The sequence below is a fragment of the Coregonus lavaretus genome, assembly GCF_964263955.1.
Source record: "Coregonus lavaretus genome assembly, contig: SUPER_35_unloc_1, whole genome shotgun sequence".
Taxonomy (NCBI): Eukaryota; Metazoa; Chordata; class Actinopteri; order Salmoniformes; family Salmonidae; genus Coregonus; species Coregonus lavaretus.
In genome coordinates, this window is record NW_028167181.1 from 6566588 (window position 1) to 6588549 (window position 21962).

At 45.3% G+C, this 21962-nt stretch overlaps 1 protein-coding gene across 2 annotated transcripts in view; it reads left to right on the top strand.

The window, feature by feature from the left end:
* gstcd (glutathione S-transferase, C-terminal domain containing) overlaps positions 1–21962 on the top strand; it is a 56908-nt gene that overhangs the window by 16416 nt on the left and 18530 nt on the right. The window lies entirely within an intron of this gene.

Sequence of the window (21962 nt, forward strand, 5' to 3'; positions counted from 1 at the left end):
CGACTGATCCGTGTAAAGGAAAGAATGAATGGGGCCATGTATCGTGAGATTTTGAGTGAAAACCTCCTTCCATCAGCAAGGGCATTGAAGATGAAACGTAGCTGGGTCTTTCAGCATGACAATGATCCCAAACACACCGCCCGGGCAACGAAGGAGTGGCTTCGTAAGAAGCATTTCAAGGTCCTGGAGTGGCCTAGCCAGTCTCCAGATCTCAACCCCATAGAAAATCTTTGGAGGGAGTTGAAAGTCTGTGTTGCCCAGCGACAGCCCCAAAACATCACTGCTCTAGAGGAGATCTGCATGGAGGAATGGGCCAAAATACCAGCAACAGTGTGTGAAGACTTACAGAAAACGTTTGACCTGTGTCATTGCCAACAAAGGGTATATAACAAAGTATTGAGAAACTTTTGTTATTGACCACATACTTATTTTCCTCCATAATTTTCTAACAAATTCATAAAAAATCCTACAATGTGATTTTCTGGATTTTTTCCCCCTCATTTTGTCTGTCATAGTTGACGTGTACCTATGATGAAAATTACAGGCCTCTCTCATCTTTTTAAGTGGGAGAACTTGCACAATTGGTGGCTGACTAAATACTTTTTTCCCCCACTGTAGATGGAGGAACAGAGGAGGAGGCAGGGGACGTATAGATGGAGGGAGAGAGGAAGGGAGGCAGGGGAGAGAGGGGGAGAGATAGATGGAGGGAGAGAGGAGGAGAGGGGGGAGATATGGATGGAGGGAGAGAGGAGGAGGCAGGGGGGAGAGATGGATGGAGGGAGAGAGGAGGAGGCAGGGGAGAGGGGGGGAGATGGATGAGGAAGGGAGGCAGGGGGGAGAGGGGGAGAGATAGATGGAGGAAGGGAGGCAGGGGGGAGAGGGGGAGAGATAGATGGAGGGAGAGAGGAAGGGAGGCAGGGGGGAGAGATAGATGGAGGGAGAGAGGAAGGGAGGCAGGGGGGAGAGGGGGAGAGGCAGGGGGAGAGATGAATGGAGGCAGGGGGGAGAGAGATGGAGGGAGAGATGAGGGGAGACAGGGGGAGAGAGATGGAGGAAGAGAGGCAGGGGGGAGAGGGGGAGAGATGGATGGATGGAGAGAGGAAGGGAGGCAGGGGGGAGAGATGGATGGAGAGAGGAAGGGAGGCAGGGGGGAGAGATGGAGGGAGAGAGGAAGGAAGGCAGGGGGGAGAGATGGAGGGAGGCAGGGGGGAGAGATGGATGGAGGGAGAGCGGAAGGGAGGCAGGGGAGATAGATAGATGGAGGGAGAGAGGGAGGCAGGGGGGAGAGATAGATGGAGGGAGAGAGGAAGGGAGGCAGGGGGGAGAGATAGATGGAGGGAGAGAGGAAGGGAGGCATGGGGGAGAGATGGATAGATGGAGGGAGAGAGGAAGGGAGGCAGGGGGGGAGAGATGGATAGAGGGATAGAGGAAGGAGATACATAGCTGTCATACCTATAACATTATTCTCATTAGGCGCTCTAGTCTTGTTTTGGTACAAGGAGATTAACGAACAGAGTTTCCATTACTGTGGATCATTGTTGCCAAGGTGTTGTCGGGCGGGGGTGTTGGCTTAGTGAAGGTGTAAGCGGAGGTGAAGTACCGATGTTAAATGTGGTGCGGTTCCTTTGACAACAGCATGAACGTGTTTGCTATTTGAAATTGACATGGTGACCTCGGGTGACTTGTTTAAAATGATATTTGTTGTATAATTGTAAAAATTTGCGAGGAGACGTGTATGGTATAGAACATTTTATGCATTTTATAGAACATTATAGAGAACATTTACGTGTCGTTCCCCGATATTTTAATTAGAAATTGTGCACCAATATTGCATTTTAAAAGCCTGTTATATTAAATGAAGTGCCCTTTAATATAGACCACATGGAAAATTCAATCAATCTGATTTTTTATATGAATGAAGACTTTCTAAAGAGCTAAAATTCAGCATTTTGACATGTCCCTCTGTGACCTCTCTGTGACTTCTAGGAAGATTTGAACCCACTTAACCCCATAACATCTCCAAGTTTTCCCCATCATTGTAAAGCGTAGCTATTTTGTTGCTTTGACAGTCATTTCTGAAGAGTGTTATTGTCCCCCACAGCTGCATCAGTTGTTGGGGACGACATGTTTACTGTTGCCTTGTTTGTTTCATGTGATTCATAAAAAATTTAAACAAAAACTGTCCCTCATTTTAAGGTAAATTCTGTTACGTGAACTGAACTCCTTTTTAAATACAACTATTCCCTGTTACTTTATTTGGCACCTAATGGGCACATAATATAGTAATTTAATTTAACCTCTTGACATAGGAAAACATGTTTTTTTAATGAAGTTTAACATGTGCTCTTTATGACAGAATGTTAAAATGAGGTGTGACACTACCCAAAAGGGACTCCTGTGTGGAACGACCCTCATCGTAGCACTCGAGCTGATCGGTACTGTTTTTAGCACATAGGTTATATATAAACAGGCCCAAGTCTCTAACAGCTGTACCTGAGATGGGACAGTATTTGAAACATTTTGGTGGAATATTGAGTCATCTCAGCGAAATCACCTTCCACCCTCACATAGAAAAACATCCTCTGTTTTGTCATTTGGTCTAGTACCCTGTAGCTCAGTTGGTAGAGCATGGCGCTTGCAACGCCAGGGTTGTGGGTTCGTTTCCCACGCGGGGGGGCAGTATGAAAATGTATACACTCACTAACTGTAAGTCGCTTTGGATAAGAGCGTCTGCTAAATGACTAAAATGTAAATTTGAGCGACAGAACAGTAGACTTGTCTTAGCCCACGCTTTCTCATCCAGTCCAATACATGCTGAGAGAATATGTGAAGGACCCGATGAGTAATTTCACATCTGGGATGCACACCCGATACGCTTGTGATATTAGCTACTAAGCTAGTCATACAGTATGGCTATTAGGACCTCTGTTATGCGTGTTGCAGTAAGAAACATCAAAGGATAGACCGGCCAGAACTGAACTCTTGATTGCTGCTGCAGTTGGATGCTTGTTATGGATATTCCAAGGCAATATCATATTCATCTCTGTTTTGATCATAAAACTTATATAACATAAACAGGTAGGAGTTAGTGCTGTCTAGGTAGTCACATATGGGAATTCTCTGAAGGAAGACTATCTGACAGTTGATATAGAATTAAGTTAATACGTTTCTTTAAAGTCCATATTTAAAATGGGCTGAGATGCTGTCAATTTGAAGGAGATGTTAGCAGCAACCACCAAAATACTATTTGTAGATTACCGTATGTCCCTTCTGTTAAGGTAAGATAACATACAATGTTATCGCTTGTTTTTACACAGACATTAAAACTTGTCCAAGAGCCTTGGTGTTCAAAGTCTCAGCCAATCTTTGCGATGGGTAGACACACACACACACACACACTCTTCTGCCCATTATGCAGTTGCTCTAAGGCTCAGCCAGGCTGAGAGTAGAGAAGTCTGTCCGATCATCACTGTCAGAGAGCTGTCCGTCTGAGGGCCCTGGGGTGAAGTCTGTCTCACTGGGAGACGTGTTGTTGGGAATGTGGAATGACTCCCCTGTCAGAAGGTGTGTGGGCCTGCTCGCATGTCCGTGTGTGTGTGTATTGTTCATTCTACCCGTGTGTGTATTGAGTTTGTGTGTGTGTGCATTGGTGCGTGTGTGGTGTGCACTAATTAATATTTCTGTCTGTCTTTGGGTGTGTGGCGGATGGGATGTGGGGGTTCTTTATGGATGTGAGTGGCAAGGGTACGGAGAGAGGGAGGTAGAGGAGGAACTGCCTGCGTGGCAGAAATGTGTCGAAAGGTGCTCATCCCCAGGCGTCTCCTGCCAAACCAGGTTCAGGGGTAAATGGGAAAAGGTAAATTTTCTTACCCATATTCAATTAATTAAACTCATTTTAACCCTTTAAATTGGCTATTTAAAGATCCCAATACAATACAACTAGGCCCTAGCAAAAACAGGCTTCAAGGTTTGTTACGCCCAATTAGGGGGATAATTGGCACTTTATTTCTGTGATTGGAGATCAAACACAACCGGTTCCCTTGAGGGGGATTTCAACCGAATTTCACTGTTTGCTGAAACCGTTTGAGGTTTGAGCCGACGGCTACATTTGAATGCAGCACTACGGGTTGTGTGCTTTTGGAATCATCGGCTGCTCCCCGTGAATGTCATATCATGAATATTCATCCTCTTTCCGACTCCCAGTTTTGCTTTGCTCAATAATCACTCGTTCTTCGCAGTGATGGAGGGGAAAACCGCCTGGAGCTCCCCTAAGCTTTCGGAGGGTTTAGGTTACTCTGTTTTCACTAGTCTAGACTCATGATTAATTAATTACTTGTTGAGAATATGAACTATGGGGTATACAAAGCTACTCTCCCCTAGAAAGGAAGCCAGCTGAAATATGCACCCTAGAGTGGTTTTGCCTAATGTCTTTAAAGGGATTATAGAAACGGTATCTGTAAGAGAGCGAAATGTTGAAAGAACTATTTCACAAAATAGTCAGCACCCAAAAGTGGTTACAGGTTATGCCTCATTCCTTTTTGTGATTTAGAAATGTCATCTGTAAGCTAAAGCATCATAAGCCTTATGCCATAAGCAATGTAATTGTAGATCACTTTGAAAGAACTACAGTATGTCTCTCATAGACTGCGGTCATTCTGCTCATTACAGAAGGTCACACAGAAGGGTGCTGCCCTCTCCTCATACCAAGACCTCTCTCCTCTCTCTCCTCATGCCAAGACCTCTCTCTCCTCTCTCTCCTCACACCATGACCTCTCTCTCCTCACACCATGACCTCTCTCTCCTCACACCATGACCTCTCTCTCCTCACGCCAAGACCTCTCTCTCCTCACACCAAGACCTCTCTCTCCTCACACCATGACCTCTCTCTCCTCACACCATGACCTCTCTCTCCTCACACCATGACCTCTCTCTCCTCACGCCAAGACCTCTCTCTCCTCACACCAAGACCTCTCTCTCCTCACACCATGACCTCTCTCTCCTCACACCATGACCTCTCTCTCCTCACACCATGACCTCTCTCTCCTCACACCATGACCTCTCTCTCCTCACGCCAAGACCTCTCTCTCCTCACACCATGACCTCTCTCTCCTCACACCATGACCTCTCTCTCCTCACACCATGACCTCTCTCTCCTCACACCATGACCTCTCTCTCCTCACACCAAGACCTCTCTCTCCTCACGCCAAGACCTCTCTCTCCTCACACCAAGACCTCTCTCTCCTCACACATGACCTCTCTCTCCTCACACCATGACCTCTCTCTCCTCACACATGACCTCTCTCTCCTCACACCAAGACCTCTCTCTCCTCACACCATGACCTCTCTCTCCTCACACCATGACCTCTCTCTCCTCACACCAAGACCTCTCTCTCCTCATGCCAAGGCCTCGCTCTCCTCACACCATGACCTCTCTCTCCTCTCTCTCCTCACGCCAAGACCTCTCTCTCCTCACGCCAAGACCTCTCTCTCCTCACGCCAAGACCTCTCTCTCCTCACACCAAGACCTCTCTCTCCTCACGCCAAGACCTCTCTCTCCTCACACCAAGACCTCTCTCTCCTCACACATGACCTCTCTCTCCTCACACCATGACCTCTCTCTCCTCACACATGACCTCTCTCTCCTCACACCAAGACCTCTCTCTCCTCACACCATGACCTCTCTCTCCTCACACCATGACCTCTCTCTCCTCACACCAAGACCTCTCTCTCCTCATGCCAAGGCCTCGCTCTCCTCACACCATGACCTCTCTCTCCTCTCTCTCCTCACGCCAAGACCTCTCTCTCCTCACGCCAAGACCTCTCTCTCCTCACGCCAAGACCTCTCTCTCCTCACGCCAAGACCTCTCTCTCCTCACACCATGACCTCTCTCTCCTCACGCCAAGACCTCTCTCTCCTCACGCCAAGACCTCTCTCTCCTCACACCAAGACCTCTCTCTCCTCACACATGACCTCTCTCTCCTCACACCATGACCTCTCTCTCCTCACGCCAAGACCTCTCTCTCCTCACACCATGACCTCTCTCTCCTCACACCATGACCTCTCTCTCCTCACACCAAGACCTCTCTCTCCTCTCTCTCCTCACGCCATGACCTCTCTCTCCTCACGCCAAGACCTCTCTCTCCTCACACCATGACCTCTCTCTCCTCACACCATGACCTCTCTCTCCTCACACCAAGACCTCTCTCTCCTCTCTCTCCTCACACCATGACCTCTCTCTCCTCTCTCTCCTCACGCCAAGACCTCTCTCTCCTCACGCCAAGACCTCTCTCTCCTCACACCAAGACCTCTCTCTCCTCACGCCAAGACCTCTCTCTCCTCACACCAAGACCTCTCTCTCCTCACACATGACCTCTCTCTCCTCACACCATGACCTCTCTCTCCTCACGCCAAGACCTCTCTCTCCTCACACCATGACCTCTCTCTCCTCACACCATGACCTCTCTCTCCTCACACCAAGACCTCTCTCTCCTCACGCCAAGACCTCTCTCTCCTCATGCCAAGGCCTCGCTCTCCTCACACCATGACCTCTCTCTCCTCTCTCTCCTCACGCCAAGACCTCTCTCTCCTCACGCCAAGACCTCTCTCTCCTCACGCCAAGACCTCTCTCTCCTCACACCATGACCTCTCTCTCCTCACACCATGACCTCTCTCTCCTCACACCATGACCTCTCTCTCCTCACGCCAAGACCTCTCTCTCCTCACGCCAAGACCTCTCTCTCCTCATGCCAAGACCTCTCTCTCCTCACACCAAGACCTCTCTCTCCTCTCTCTCCTCATACCAAGACCTCTCTCTCCCCTTTTTTAAGACCTGTCACTTGTTCTCACCATGACAATCAACCTCCTATTTGAATGGGTGTGCCAGTGGTACCACCACAGTGACTCAACTTCCTTTTGTAATGCAGAGGCGGAGCATGGTGGCTCAGCTCCATAACTATATCTCCTTTGTGGTCGCCCTCCGGCTCGCTCTACCCGTAATTCCTAGCTCACGTAACCATTGATTTGCTTGATTAAGAATTCTCCAAGGTAGTCTGGACATCCACTGCGACCCTTGAGTGAGTGTCTCAGAGGCATTAACCCAACAGAGAGCACTTTCTTATCTCTTTCTTTCCTTCCGTCTGTCTGTTATGGTTTCAAAGCAGACAATTCTTCTCCACCCAACAGAGGATTCTAATGAACATAAGAGAGGCTTTGAGTCTGTTTGTATAGTTTGAGCTCATTGGACACATTTCCATGATGACATCAATAGCATTGTACAGTAGTAGTATGTGAAACAGACAATCGATAAAGTCCAGTATAAAAAAATATGTATTCACTAACTGTAAGTCGCTCTGGATAAGAGCGTCTGCTAAATGACTAAAATGTAAATGTTCTCTTATTTAAAGGGAAAATACACTCAATATCTATCTTTTGGTATTTATTTCAAATGAATCATGCATTTTGCATCATCATGATGATGTAGCTGGTGACACTTTGCTTCTTGAAACTCCAGTATCTTGAAAACTTGACTGCTGACATGCAAAACATTTTGGGACTGTATCAACAGTGGACTAATGAAAAGAAATACAGTGAGATTGTGCCTGTCTGTGATAACATTAAAAGTTTTGAGTGAAAAGTAAATCATTTCATTGCTCACATTCATACTTTCAAGGATCCAATTTCCGTCCGCCTACATGTCGCGGCAATCGAGGCCCACTGTGTCTGGAGAAGTGAGATTATCCTTATTATCCTCTAGACTATGATAGAAAAAAACAATTTGAGCGAAACCGTTGAGTTCCCTGCAAACCTATTTGCAAAGCAGCGTCGTCTTGAAAAACACATACCAACCAAAGTTTCGCATTCCGAAAATCTGCATTTATTAAGACTTTACAAAAATACTTTTTCCTGCTGTCTCTAGTTCTCTGATTATATGTTATGAATACAATTGACACTGTCTGAACTCATTCTGTATCTTACAGCCACCAGACAATAAAAACATCAAGCTGTGGTTTGCATCCAGCACATAGCTTTAAAGGGATAGTGTGAGATATGGCCAATTACGCCCTTTTTTGCTTACCCAGAACTCAAAGATACAATTTCTATGTCTGCGTGCAGTTTGAAGGACGTTTTGTGAGCCATTGCTAACTAGTGTTAGCGAAATGACTAGACGTTTACTGGAACAGCTAGCTTCAACTTCCTTCAAACTGCACGCAGACACATAAAAATGCTGATCTATCTCACCTGTGAGATGTGTATGGAAATAAATGCAACAAGTCAGTGGACATTTCGCCAAGGCCCAACTCAAGCCAGGCAGTTGTCATGATTCCATTCCTAGTGGAATCCCAATGCAAGCTTGAGTTGGCCGTAATGTCTGGTAGAGGCCTATTGCCACTACTTCAGCTGTCAGTTTTCGCCTGTTTTAGGTAAAGCAGATTCACTCAAGAAATGCTGTTGTTGAAGACTCTTATTCCTAGGTAACTGTAGCAACAGTTTACCTTAATTTTGTTACTTACAGTATTTATGTCACAGACCAGCAGGAGGTGTTTGTGAGAGGTCAGCAGGTTCACAGTATGGCAGACTGCAGCAAGAAAGCAGGTGTGTGTGTGTGTGTGTGTGAAAGCGAGAGAGAAGAAGAGCGAGGGGAGCATGTTTTCTGTCTCTTGTCAATCTCTCTCTCTCCTCTCTCTCTCTCCTCTCTCTCTCTACCCCTTTCTCTACCTCTCTCCTCTCTCTCTCGCTCTCTCCTTTCTCTCTCTCTACCTCTCTCTCTCTCTACCTCTCTCCTCTCTCTCTCTCTCTCTCTCTACCCCTCTCTCACTCTCTTACTCTGTCTCTCTCTCCTTCCCTTCTCTCTAGCAGCCCACATACGTTGCTCTGACACACTGCACCAACCACGGCATGTCTTTTTCCGCCTTTTCTCGATGCTGTGCTTGCTCTCACCTTCTAACTGGTGTCAGCAGTGTCGGAGCGAGTTCTCTCACTCCCTTCCTCCCTCCATCTGTCACCCCTCCACAAACTGGTGTCGTCTCTAGCATTCCTCACATTAATTAACAGGGTTAAACTAATAGTGTTGTTATTGTGAATCGCATAGATGGGCAAGAAGAACAATGCAGCAGGTGATGTGTGTTGGATGTCTTGGGTTCAAACCTCGGTGGTGTTAACTTGCGAAGGCTCTATGGCGGTGTTTACAGTTTCAAAAATGTGGTTAGATGTGTTTTTGCGGTTGAGGGGTTGCAGGCGCCCCCATACTAGGCCCAGGAAAGAGGTTAGAACAATGGTCTGTGTGTGAACATTCACGTCTGAGGTATGTGTGTGTGTTATATTCAGACCTTCAGTTCCCCTTGATGAGTTTGCCCCCCCCCCCCAACTTCCTTCACGTCTCCACACTGCTGTCCCGACGAGGCACCGATAGGGGTGTGTTGTCACAAGGTGTGTGTGTGTGTGTGTGAACGGATACCTGTTGGTTTGGTCTAGGAGTGTGAAACAGGTCTACGTCTGCATGCGGCTCAGTGGATCTGAAAACAAACAGATGTCAGTTCTCCATGGAGCTGCTAGAGCCTTTGTCTCAATAACAGCAACAGGCGTGAAAGGTGATTGGCTACACAGCTTCAGTTTGGATAGAACATTCTCTAACTAAGGAACTTCATTTTTTAGGAAGTTGGCTGGTTTCCTTCTGTTCCACTGGGAATTCATGTTGGCGGCCATTTTATTTCCAACAGGGACCAATGGAGAAAGATGGCAACTAATTTATGGATGGAAGAGGTGCAAGAAGAATCTCTGAGTAATGGCATCTTAATGTTCTCCTCTTTTGTACGCTGGGTACACATTGTAATAGAATACTGATTCATCCAAATCCCCTTCTATAGTTATCGAAAGGGCACCATGTAGCATTTGTGACTGATCCGCCATTATCCCCAGCTGGCATGCCTTAAAAACAAATTATATCCAAACGTCGCCGAGACATTTGGAAATGTAGGTTCCTAATAAGGAAATCGGTCGATATCCAGACAAAGTGGCTCATTCCCTGATATCAAATGTGGGTGTTGCAGATGGTGCTAAAGGACTAATGATTTCAGGCAGCGAGAGGGAGGGAGAGGGAGAGGGAGGGAGAGAGAGAGAGAGAGAGCGGTAAAATAGAAGAGACCTGTCCCCCCCAGACTTCAGGGACAGAGGAGAGAGCCAGGCAGGATGAAGAAGAGAGAACGGGGCAACTTTTTCTTCCTAAACCTCTTTGACTTTGGGCAACCATGTCTTCTCCTGATGGGTGGCTTAATGACCACGGAGGCGGTGGCAGAATCCCTTTATCTCTCCCAGCAGAGGGGCTCTGGATCTAGCAGCCCTGCCGTGGCCTTTCCCGTCTGAGAGCCAGCCAGCAGAGGGAGGGGAGGAGGACAGGGTCTGGAGCCCAGCCAGCCTTCTCTGATCCTGGGGTTAGCGCTTAGCTCAATGGGGCCGTGGGCACAGCCTCCATCGGCTGCCTGGGGTTTTCGGGGATTTCCCAAAGGTTACTGGCCAAAAGACAATGACATGGTCTCTATGAAGAATGCAGCGTCGCGCCACTTACTCGCTGTCTGACAGCTAGGGCGGTGAAGAACAGAACCAAAGAGGGATAAAGGATGAATGTACCCCAAACAAAACACACAGGGGTTACTGTAGTGAAGCTGACGTCTTTCCCAGGTTTGGGTGGGCATTGATGGGATGAAGGGTTTTGTTTATCTATAGAGTGTATTTGAGCAGGGACAATGTACAACAAAAACAGCCTCAGTAAACTTGAGGAAATTATGCGTTGTTCAGGTTTAGCTAGCAGCTAATTTCCGTCTGCAGTTTTGGATGAAAGCTACCATTAGCTGTTAGTGAGAGTGTTGTTTGGAACAGATGGGATGGTGCAAATTCATTATTTCTTTATTATTTTGACGTCTCATCTCAGGAGCATATCTTCGATTTCTCAACTCGCACTTCAATCCATTCTTGTTATCCCTTTAATCTTTCTCATGAAGAAGTGATATCAATCCATTTTTTAAAGTGCAATCAAGTTTTTCCATATTTTAATTGTATATGACAGATTTAACATTTTCTTTCTGTATCAGCAAGACATTTGTGATACCCAAAATATTGTTTTGCCACCTACAAAGTCTGGGACACAGAGGATTTGTTTTCCTACATTTGTGTCATGTGTAGATTGTAAAATGTTTATTTTTAACAGTGCCATTGCCTAAAGCTGAACTAAACCGTGTATGTTTTGACAGACATTCCAAAGCTGTTGAGAGATGCGTGGTGAGAAGTTATTTCTCCTGGTCTTTTAATTTATTTACCTTTTGTTTTCTTGTCACCACTTTCTCATCCTACTACACTGAAAGGTTTCACTGACTAAAGCATATGTGCAAAAGCAAACATTTTCAGATGACAACTTGTCAACAGTTTTAGCTTTGCCGAGCAGGAATGATTGTATTTTCTCTGATTGTGCTCATCCATGTTTAAGAGTGTAAATGTGTGGTTCCCGAAACCAGTACAACAGTCAACAGGGTCTTTACCCCTTAGCTAAATCATAGCTAATACTTACGTTGTTATTTATTGGTTGGCGTTGAGCTGTTTCACGTGCCTCAGAAGCTCAAGTGCAGTTAAGGTCTGTGGGTTTGTGGCTTCCCATAGTGGGCTTCCCATTGCTACAGCATGTATCTACAGCATGTACTGAATCACCACAACACCCATTATGGTGTCCCTCAGACTAGGGGTTTCTGGGAATTTATGTCTGTGATTCTGGTTAAAACATCTCACTTTCCCAGAGGAAAGTGAGATTGATTGCTGTGCTAAGGTCTGAGGGTTTGTGACTGTCCATAGTCAGATTTCCACATCTACAATATGTACTGGACTGAATCACCACTACCAATTATGGTGTCCCTCATAGTGTAGTGCTTTAAGAATGTCTGTGATTCTGGTTAAAACATCACACTTTCCCAGAGGAGTGCTGTGAAAACGTACTTCCTCACCGCTATAGATTGCCATCAACACACCCTCGAGATTGACCAAGTTAGTGGTTCTTTTTCTTCTTCTTGGTTCATAGATTCTCCTAATGACGACCATATGGTTGTAAGTGAGCGTCTTCGCTCCCGTAGATAGCGCTTTACTGTGCCAACACAACTTATTTATTTATTTAACCTTTATTTCCACGTGCAGTCATGCTGAGACCAAGGTCTCTTTCTCAGATGAGTCCTGGATACACATCAAAAACACATCAACAATACACATCAATATACACATCAATATTCACTAAGCAAGCCATTTCAAATCTCAAACTGCTGAGGAGTAGAGAGGGAAGAGTTCTGTGGGAATGCCAAGGTAATAATCAGTAGCTGCCAACTAGATATTGTGGCGTCCATTAAAAGAAACATGGGGCGTCTGCCAGGGACTTGTCATATAAAGGGGTTGTTGAAGGTGTATTTTAAAAACAGTGCAACTCTCTTTATCAAGTCCTAATCTGTCTCTCCTCAGCGACGGTTATTATTTCTAGTGGCTCATTTCGGAGGCAGCAAGCCCAAGCAGCTTCTGCTGACATCGCCATCCAAGCTAAACAAACAAGGAAAACATGCTTGGCTGGCTGCTTCGAAATGTAGGGGGGGGGAATCTCGCATTACAATGAATGGAGATAATTGGTGTGTAATTTAAGTTCGTATTACGTATTTAGGCCTACACTTTGTTGACTTTATACTGGTGTGGGTACAGGGTGTTATGGAAAATGTTTTGTCATAGCGTGTAGGCTAAAGAAATCAAGCATGCAGTGACTATTCTGTCAGCGATAGTTGTGCTCAAGCTTGTTTTCCACACAATTCAGAGAATCATTGTGACTGTTACGTAAAAGCTTTTGCTCCTTGGGTAGCATAGGTCATTCACAAGCTTCCTCCAGCAGGCTTTGTATTAGGGTTGCACGATATTGGAAATAACTGACATTGCGATATTTTGTTTTCCTGCGATATATATTGCGATATGAAAAAATACAGGATGTATGTATGATCCTCTGGGGAAAATGCAGTTTGCAAACAGCGACTTTTCAGGTGGAAGTCCTCATTAATAAAGTGTACGGTCAGGCTTATGTAGGGCTCCGTTGTCCGGCTGGACCACAAGTCCGTTGTTGCTGTATAATATTCCACTTGTGACAGCTCTGTTTCAACTTGTGCCTTGCATTTCTCGTACAACTCTGGGATGGCAACTTGAGAAAAATAGTTGCGTGATGGCATTACATACCGCTTGTCAAGCGACCGGATCATATTTTTAAAACCCTCTTTGGTAACCGTGTTAATTGGTACCATGTCTTTGGCGACGTGAAATGTTATTGAATCTGTGATTTCTTTCTGCCGTTTGGAACCATTCTCGTATGGTGTAATACTGGCAAAGGCATCCGAAAAAGATTTTTGCTTTGGAGGGCATTGAGATGCTTTGTACTTGTCATACGAAGATTTGTGGTGCCGCCTTAAATGATCGAACAAATTGGTCGTGTTGCCTCGTGTTGTGGCAACAATTGCAAGGCACTCTCGACAAAGTACCTGTTTTTGGTCAACATCATCCTGTCTGTAGCTGAAATATTTCCATATAATTGACGATGCATTTCTTTTTGCAACCAAATTCTCAATTTCGGTCTTTTTTGCCTGTTCCTTGCTCATCATTTCGTCACGCGCAAGCAGAGCCTGCATGTCAACCACGTGCAGCAACCAACTCTGTGTTTAAAATAACAATAATAAACTGTGTATCCAATAACCCATACATCTGAGTAAATTATGTTATATCAGACAGATATAATGCTAGTTTAACATTTAAAAAATATATATATTGTAGACTGATATATGTTTACCTTACTAAATCGCACGTTCTGCGATGTGACTATTGCGGATGCATACATCGCAATGTCGATGCTGAAACGATATATTGTGCAGCCCTACTTTGTATTGTGAGGTTTTTTCTCCGCTTTTTTCAAGGAGGCTTTTGCTTGCTTCAGCTCTCGAATGTTAATAGATGTAATTTATTCTGTAACCTTCAAGATTTGAGCATGGGCATGCAACACAGTGTTTGGTAGACAAGCACACCTGTTGCACAAAGACATTGGTCCAGTTACTAGTTGTGAATGGCTTGGCTATTTCACTTTTGACTCCACAGTTCTTAAATGGATTATCTCCACCCTTCTCAGGGTTTTCTCTCAGCAATTAACATGACAAATTCGCAATGGTCTCTCACAAACACTCTGAAAATCCACCCTGATATTTCTGCTGGACTGAGGCCAAAATTGGCCAATGCCTTCTAGGAGCAAGTCTGAGGTGCGTTTTAATGGTTGGATTACATGCATGCCGTTCCTGTTCGTCTTTTATAAGCTTTTACACTGTTATTTCCATCACTGTGTTTACGAATGTGGCTTTTTTACAAGGCGATGGAAACTCCATCTTAATGGCTATGCACATGTGTTGCTAACAGGCAGGAAATCAATGCGATTCTTCAGCCTCTATATTGGACGAAGCGGTCCTCACTTTACCCCTGTGTAGGCTTGGACGAAATCCAGATTTTCATATGTATTACCAGCATAACACACAAGGGGGCGCTAAAAACGCAAGAAAAGTCCATTAGGCCTCTCTTACCAGAATGCTAACAAAATTTGCACAAACTAATAGTGAAATCACATAGATGCTGTTAGCTAAATGCTAACGAGCAAAAACAAGCAAAAACAAACAAACGAATTGCAAAGACAGGCAAATCCAGCTCATAAAGTTATACAAGCATAGCTAGTAGCTACCAAATGTTGTTTTCGTTGAGTGTGGACATTTACAAGCGAAAGTGAACGAGAGAAATTGTGCAAATGAACAAAGTTGTGATGCATGCCTTTTCTGAAGGAAGAGCAGCATGTGTATATGGAGAAGAATGGAGGAGGAGAAAAAAACCGCTAGTAGGAAGCACAGAGAAGAAATGGCAGCTGTACAGAACTCCTCCAGAGCTCTTTGACTTCTGGCAGAAAGCCGTTATAAGATATCTGATGGCAAACATTTAGTAGTGAATTGCATACACGTATAACTTCATCACCTCATATGCGGCGCACAGCAGAGACTCCCTGATAGATATGGACTCACCATCTCCTGCTTTCTCCTGTTGTGCTATGTACAAACAAACACGTGACTGGCTCAACTGTTCTGTGGAACTACGGTAAGCTTCATAATGTAAAATAATGTGACGGGTGAAATGAAGAACACAATCTGCTTTATCTCGTAACGTATTGCACAAGTTGACTACAGGTAATAACTTGAAAAGTAGCTACAAATATTCAAATCTATTGAAAAACTTTAAATAACTAGTTTTTTATTTGGGAAAAAACATCCTGTGGCTTTTTCCAAATACCCCGGTATATACGGTATACCGCTCAAACCTACCCCTGTGAGCTTTTCAGTTTTTTTGCCTCAGTTCATGTTGGCGTAGTACTATCTTTTGCTTGTTAGCCTTGACTTAAGTGGTTGTGTGGTGTGAAAAATATGTTCTAGGGTATAAATGAGCGTGAACGTTTTTTAAACGCCTCTCTCTCTAAAGCCTGAAATATCACTTAGCCTAGTTGATAGAACAACTTTACACTTTAAAGTGTAATTTTACTCATGGATATAATATGTGCTTCCTGTCAAACACTGACTTGATCATGAGGCCTAGTGCTTGAAAATTAATATATTAAAGGAATATAGCCTATGCTTAGTTTATTTAAAGCTTACTTGGATGTATGCTGCTTTTATGCGATTATATATAGTTGTGCTACATGTTTCCTGTTTTTACATTGACGTGATCAGTGCTTATGGATATGAATAGGCTAAGTAGAAGGAATAATATAGCCTATATGCATTGCTGGCCTACTTGGATGATTTATGTATGCATACTTATCATGTCAGCTCAGTCTGTGTTCAACACTGTTTTGTCTTTGAACCAGCATCTTCCTCTCTCTGACGGTAGTCGTGGGAGCACTCATCCAGATCCCTGTCATCTAAACACAGAGCCCTGTACTGAGGCTGCCCACTGTTTACATTCTGATCAATCTGATAGGGCCCCATCAGAGTTCCGCTGCATCTGATAGGCCCGTCACAGCGCTGCGGCATCAGAAAAGGAAGAAATAAAGGCTCTGTGCCAGAAAAAAGCCAGCAGGGATCCTGCTCTCCTGTCAGTGTGTCAGCCCAGAGGCAGGCCCCATAGATCCCCAGGCTCGCCTGACTAGCTTACCCCAGCAGGGTGGCCCTACCGCCCTAGGCCTCACCCTGGCTGTCCTCTCTGGCTGCCTGCCCAGTTGTCATTATCACCACCAAGAACAGATAACTGGCAAAATTCTCATTCTCAAACACAGCACAGACACCACCAGCAACTCTATTACTGCTCAGCTAGTCAGCTCACATAGCATAACTCAGTGTAAGGTTAAACAACAGGGGAAGTCATTCAGAAAGAAAACAGCCATCAGTTCCCATCAGACTTACCAAACAGGTATACTAGCTAACCCACTCTGTGAGCAGAATGACGTCTAGGGGGTCAAGTCAAGTCAATGGGGAGGAAGACAGAGGAATTACTTTGCATTTCATACAGCAACAACAATACAAATAAAAAAAGAGTGGTGGATCTCTGTGGGTGGCCACTGTCTCTGTGGGTGGCCACACACACATCCGTCTCCGCTGCCTCCGAGCGTACGTGACTGACTGTGACCGCGCTCCTCTCCGTTGGATGACCTCCATCTTGCTCCACTAGAGGAGAAGGGGTTTATGGGTAGTATGTTGCGGTGGCTTCTGGTTGGCTGCCCTTGTCCTCTTTGTCTCCTCCACAGTTGTTTTGGCTGCACAACATGCTCTGCTCAACAGATGGCTCTACGCTATAGGCTAGCTCCTGTGCTACGACTTTGACTTATGCTAGTTTTATCATCTGTCTCCTGTCTGTCACTCTGTTTTACAACGGTAGCAGTTGTTTTTTGTTTTTTTTCTCCCAAGGGCGTACCTACCGTAAATGCCTGTTCGGTGAGTCTAAATGAGAACGTCTGTTCCGACCGTAAGATTGTGTTTTCGCCGTCACTGCAGTGTCCTTCTTAAGTCTGTTTTTCTTTCGCTGTCTTTGTTTCTGTCCATAAGATGGATGATAATGATAGAGATGAAGACGGTGGTGGATTGTGGGATGTGGCCCACCTGTCACACAGGTGTCGACTTTGGCTTGTTTTGAGCCCTCGCCTGATGACAGTCGCATGCTGTTGATGATATACTTCACTGTTGTCACTGCGACTGGTTTATAAATTGGCTCTGAATTTTAAACCAAATGGGAATATAGCTATGGGGAGGGAGTGTGGGGGGAGTGCATAAATCAGTATGTAGATTGTCCTCCTTTCACTCCACATCCCTTCTGAATTACATAGAAGATGGTTGTGTAAACTACGGTTGTTTTCAAGATCCACCATATTATTAGGGCTTCTACTCAACCACCTTGTGGAGATTTCATTAAAGTGATCATTTGCATAGACAGGGAATCCAGAACTACAGTATTTTACAGTCCAGACATACAGTATTTCACTTTGGAGGTCGCCCTCAACCTAATAACCTGTACCCAACCTGGCAACCCCAACCCAACCTGGCAATCCCAACCCAACCTGGCAACCTCAACCCAACCTGGCAACCTCAACCCAACCTGGCAACCTCAACCCAACCTGGCAACCTCAACCCAACCTGCCAACCCCTACCCAACGTGGCAACCCCTACCCAACGTGGCAACCCCTACCCAACCTGGCAAACCCAACCTGGCAACCCCAACCCAACCTGGCAACGTCAACCCAATCTGGCAACCCACACCCAATCTTATTTGGCAACATAGTCTGACGTGATGTAGCCCTCAGGTATTCGTCACCTTTGGTTGCCCTCATTCAGATTAAGCAGCATGAATCATCATAGTTATGCAGCATGCTGGTATCTGTAGTCAACATAAAGCCTACATACATTCCTATTGTCTGCTAGGGGGGTTTATACATGGGGAAATCCCTAAACATGTACTGGCTGACTAAACCTATACTTCCACAGTATTAGCAGAGCTCTCCGTCAAGGCAGTAGCAGTAATTAGTATTGTGTCATATTTTGTGTCAATGCGATGTTAATCTCTGACCAGGCTATGAGTAAATCCTTTGCAACAAAACAGGTCATAGATGACAGAGAGGCCTACTATTACAGCTGATTTATACCAATATTATTTATCATCTCAATCGATGGGTTTAATGAGATGCGGTGCAGGGCCACCCTTTAAAACAGCCATTTCTATTTATGAGCTTTCCGGACTTTGAAAATGAGTTTATGTGAGGCTTTTAGTCAAGCTGGGTGTCCAAATCCTGCCCCGTCTTTCAGAGCAGACGTAAGAGGCCCGACCTTGCTCTGAGTGTGTGCCAAAACAAAACAGAGTGAAATGTCAAGCTTTAATTTCAGAGATGATGGGATGAGAAAGAGGGGGGAGTTGGAGGAGTGTGTGGGATGGGGTTTGGCCCATCTCATGGGAAAGGAGACGTCTGGCTGGGTGCACTACAGTCTGGTCCAGCATGTGCACTAATCATGACCTGCTGTCTGCTGGGAAAACGACAGCAAAACAACAACGCCGTTATCGCACACTAAACCAGAGCACCAGGAATATTTTCTTCTATTTTATTAGAAGCAGTACTTAATTGAATTAATGGCTGAAGACTGTAGGCTATATCAGACAAAGAGTGAGTGAATTAACTGATAAGGAATTACTTTTTTGGATGCACAACTACAAGAGAAATAGCATTGTAACTACAGGTGTATAAGGCTATTATTTTATCACTTGTTAGTCTTAAGTAGGCATCTAAGCAACTACAATTAGTGTGAGCATCCGTTGTTTTGTGGTTATTAAATCCGGAAACCTAAAATATAAACTCCCAATTAAAAATTCTCAGTGGGCGTGAATGGGATGCAGCCATGTTGTTACAACCGTCTTTTATAAAGTTAATTATACACCCTCTCTCTGCAGTCTCCAACTCCAGCCCGAATGTTTCAGGTGTGCTCACGCATGCCCACAAAGCCCCTGTCAACAAAGGGACAAAGGAAAGCAGGAAAAATGCCTGAGGTCCTGGAGAGCTATAAATAGGGCTGGCACTTCGCCCTTCCCAGGGTGTGTGTGTGCTTTGCCCTTGAGTCGTTCCACCTCTAAAAGCACAAGAAAGAGGATTTCGACACCAACCATCTCAGATTATTCTGAAATTGTTTCTGACTAGCATTCCTGAAACATTATTTTGTTGAAAGATAAATCAAATTGTCTTATCTGTTTCTAACTACAGAAACCATTTGAGAGCAATCTGAGATGGTGGGTGTCATGGCTTGCTGAAATGAAATGGAACAACCCCCTTCCCACCTTCCCAACGCTCCTGTTCCTAAAACAAACTAAGGAGATCTTCCTCTACCATACCCTTCCCTGCCTTACCCTGCCCTGTTGTCGGAATCTCCATCCGGAGCACTGGGAATCTTGTGGCGTTCCGTGTTCCATATCGGAAGTCTCCCCTCCCTGTAACAGAGTAGCATAATCCCCTGTGGGGTTAGAACTGAGCTGGTGACGACGGAGAGCGCACACACACACACACACACACACACACACACACACACACACACACACACACACACAGTTCCTGGGAGACATGCCATTGGTATAACACAGAGTACATGCTGCTGAGTGATAGCACTTGACATCATGCTGTTATGATATCACAACTTTCCAGCACTGATAGACATAATAGTGTAGATTGACAGACACTCTGTCCTCAGCCAATCACTTCAGGCTACCAGGTGCACCATGCAACCTAACTGGAGTACCGGTAGTTGAGAGTTTAATGAATAAAATGATAGGATTAGTGCTTCCTTACAAGCTGGGGATTTGAAATGGATATGGCCTTTTAGGTTTTTAATTAACACTTGATTGGGGAGATTAATGGGTAAGTTTATAGGAGTTGTTAGGAAATTTCCTCCTGCTGAATGACGTGTGTGTCTGTCTGTCTGTGTGCATGTGTGTGTGAATGATCTCGGTGATACATACTGACAGTGTAGGAAACCAGCCACAGAACACTGTAATAGATTAGCCTGTGTGTTTACCTCTCTCAATTAGGAGTTGGACTTTGCTGTGGTTCCTCAAGACCCTTACCTAATTCAGCAGTAAGTAAGGCAAAAACACAATCGCAACTTAATAAGCCAAACTACAGTGTATAATAACTATGTTATAACTATGTTATTATACACTCACTGCTATTTCCTTTGACATTTGTCCTACTTGTAAAGTTTTTCCATTTCTATTCTCATTCTATTCGTGTGAGAACAGTTCGCTGTGTGGAAATTGCTGAGTGTTGCAGAAGGGAAATTGCTGGGTGCACAATTACGGCTATTCAGCCAGGGCCGTGTGGGTCACTCTCACTCCTCTCTGCTGCAGATGAGAGCGGGATAAAATAAGGATAAGAGACCCAGGTCCAGCTCTCTGTCTGCTCTGGACAATAGCCTCCCTGCTTCAGTCTAGTGCTGCCCCCTCATCAAGGCTTTCATGCTTACAGTGGAGTGGTTGTTGGTGAGCCATGAAAGGACCTCTCCCACCATCCCACTCATCCGTCCCACAGGCCCTTACCCGAATAGTGGCGATAGAAATGTCGTGTGTAGAGTTGACGTGATTCCCCAGTTCTACATGACAGAGAGGCAAGTCTCTTCTATATAGTGCGTTTCTATCTGAATATGTAGTGTTGAATCCTCCTGAACTGGCCCCAGAGCCACGTCTCTGTTGTCTCTACTCTGTACTCGGTCTCTCATAAAACACTGCATCGTTCATGTCAGCCATATTGTTGGGCTTGGGCCCCTCGTGTATCTCATGCACTCACCCTGCCTTCATCTCATCTCTCTGCATTGGACCACTCGTCACGTCCCAGGTTTATCATTCGGCTTTCAGCTCGTTTTGTGTCAGCCGCTGAATGTCATCCCACCGCGCAAGGCAATTGTCAATTAAGACCCCGAAGCGCTCCTCCAATCCGACGGCATAAAAGCGCTCAATAGTAGGCCTCACAGGAGGCTGGGCTATTTAGGAGAGAACAGACGTGGATCTGAATAACCCATCGAAATGAAAAGTTGCTGCTGCTACCTGGTCAATACCACCCCATTGTTTTTGACGTGCTTCTCCCTTTGCTTTTTTCATTCTCTCCTTGTACTTCTGGGAGCTGATTTAATATGAAGCAGTGTGAGGTAAATAACAATGGTGAGGGCTGTGAAGTTCCTTATTTGTATTAGCGTGACGAGAATATTGGTCTACCCCGTTGCTACTGTCATCTCTTCTCTTCTGCACGCCACCCGGCCTGTGTGTGTGTCGCCCGTATATCAATTTGCGGAGGCGGCAGTGAGCTGAGGAGCGAAGGGAAGAGCACCAATAATGTGTTTCTGATATTCCAGCCGAGCGGTTATCATAGCATGACACCGGGGTAAACGAAACACTCATCACTCAGGATTTATGGGCCAGAAACGGTACCGCAAACGCACGCCACGCATGGCTCACCGCCGCCGCCAACGAGAGACAGGAGGAGGAGGGAGAGGGGGATAAAATGTGCATTGAGTTAATCACGTACACCCTGTGCGGCTGCATACTGCCAAAGTGGCTCTGTTTCTTTGCTGAAGCAGAAAAGTTTCCACTCCATTTTGGCTCTGTCGCTTGTTTTGTTTTGTTTCACCCTGTTGAATGGTGTTTTGCACTCGGTTGGTAGAAACTGTGTGGTTGGTGAGGGATGATGATGATGAGAGTGGCCCTTGTAGCTGGATTACAGCATGTACTGTATCATCATAGATCTGTGCCTGTAAAACACACTGTGACAGAATGTTCTGCACTTCAAGACAGGGACACATGAAATAGGAACGCTGTCTGGCACTTCTGCATTTATATGGAAAAAAGAGAGCATCTTTTTGGGTTACAAAAGCTT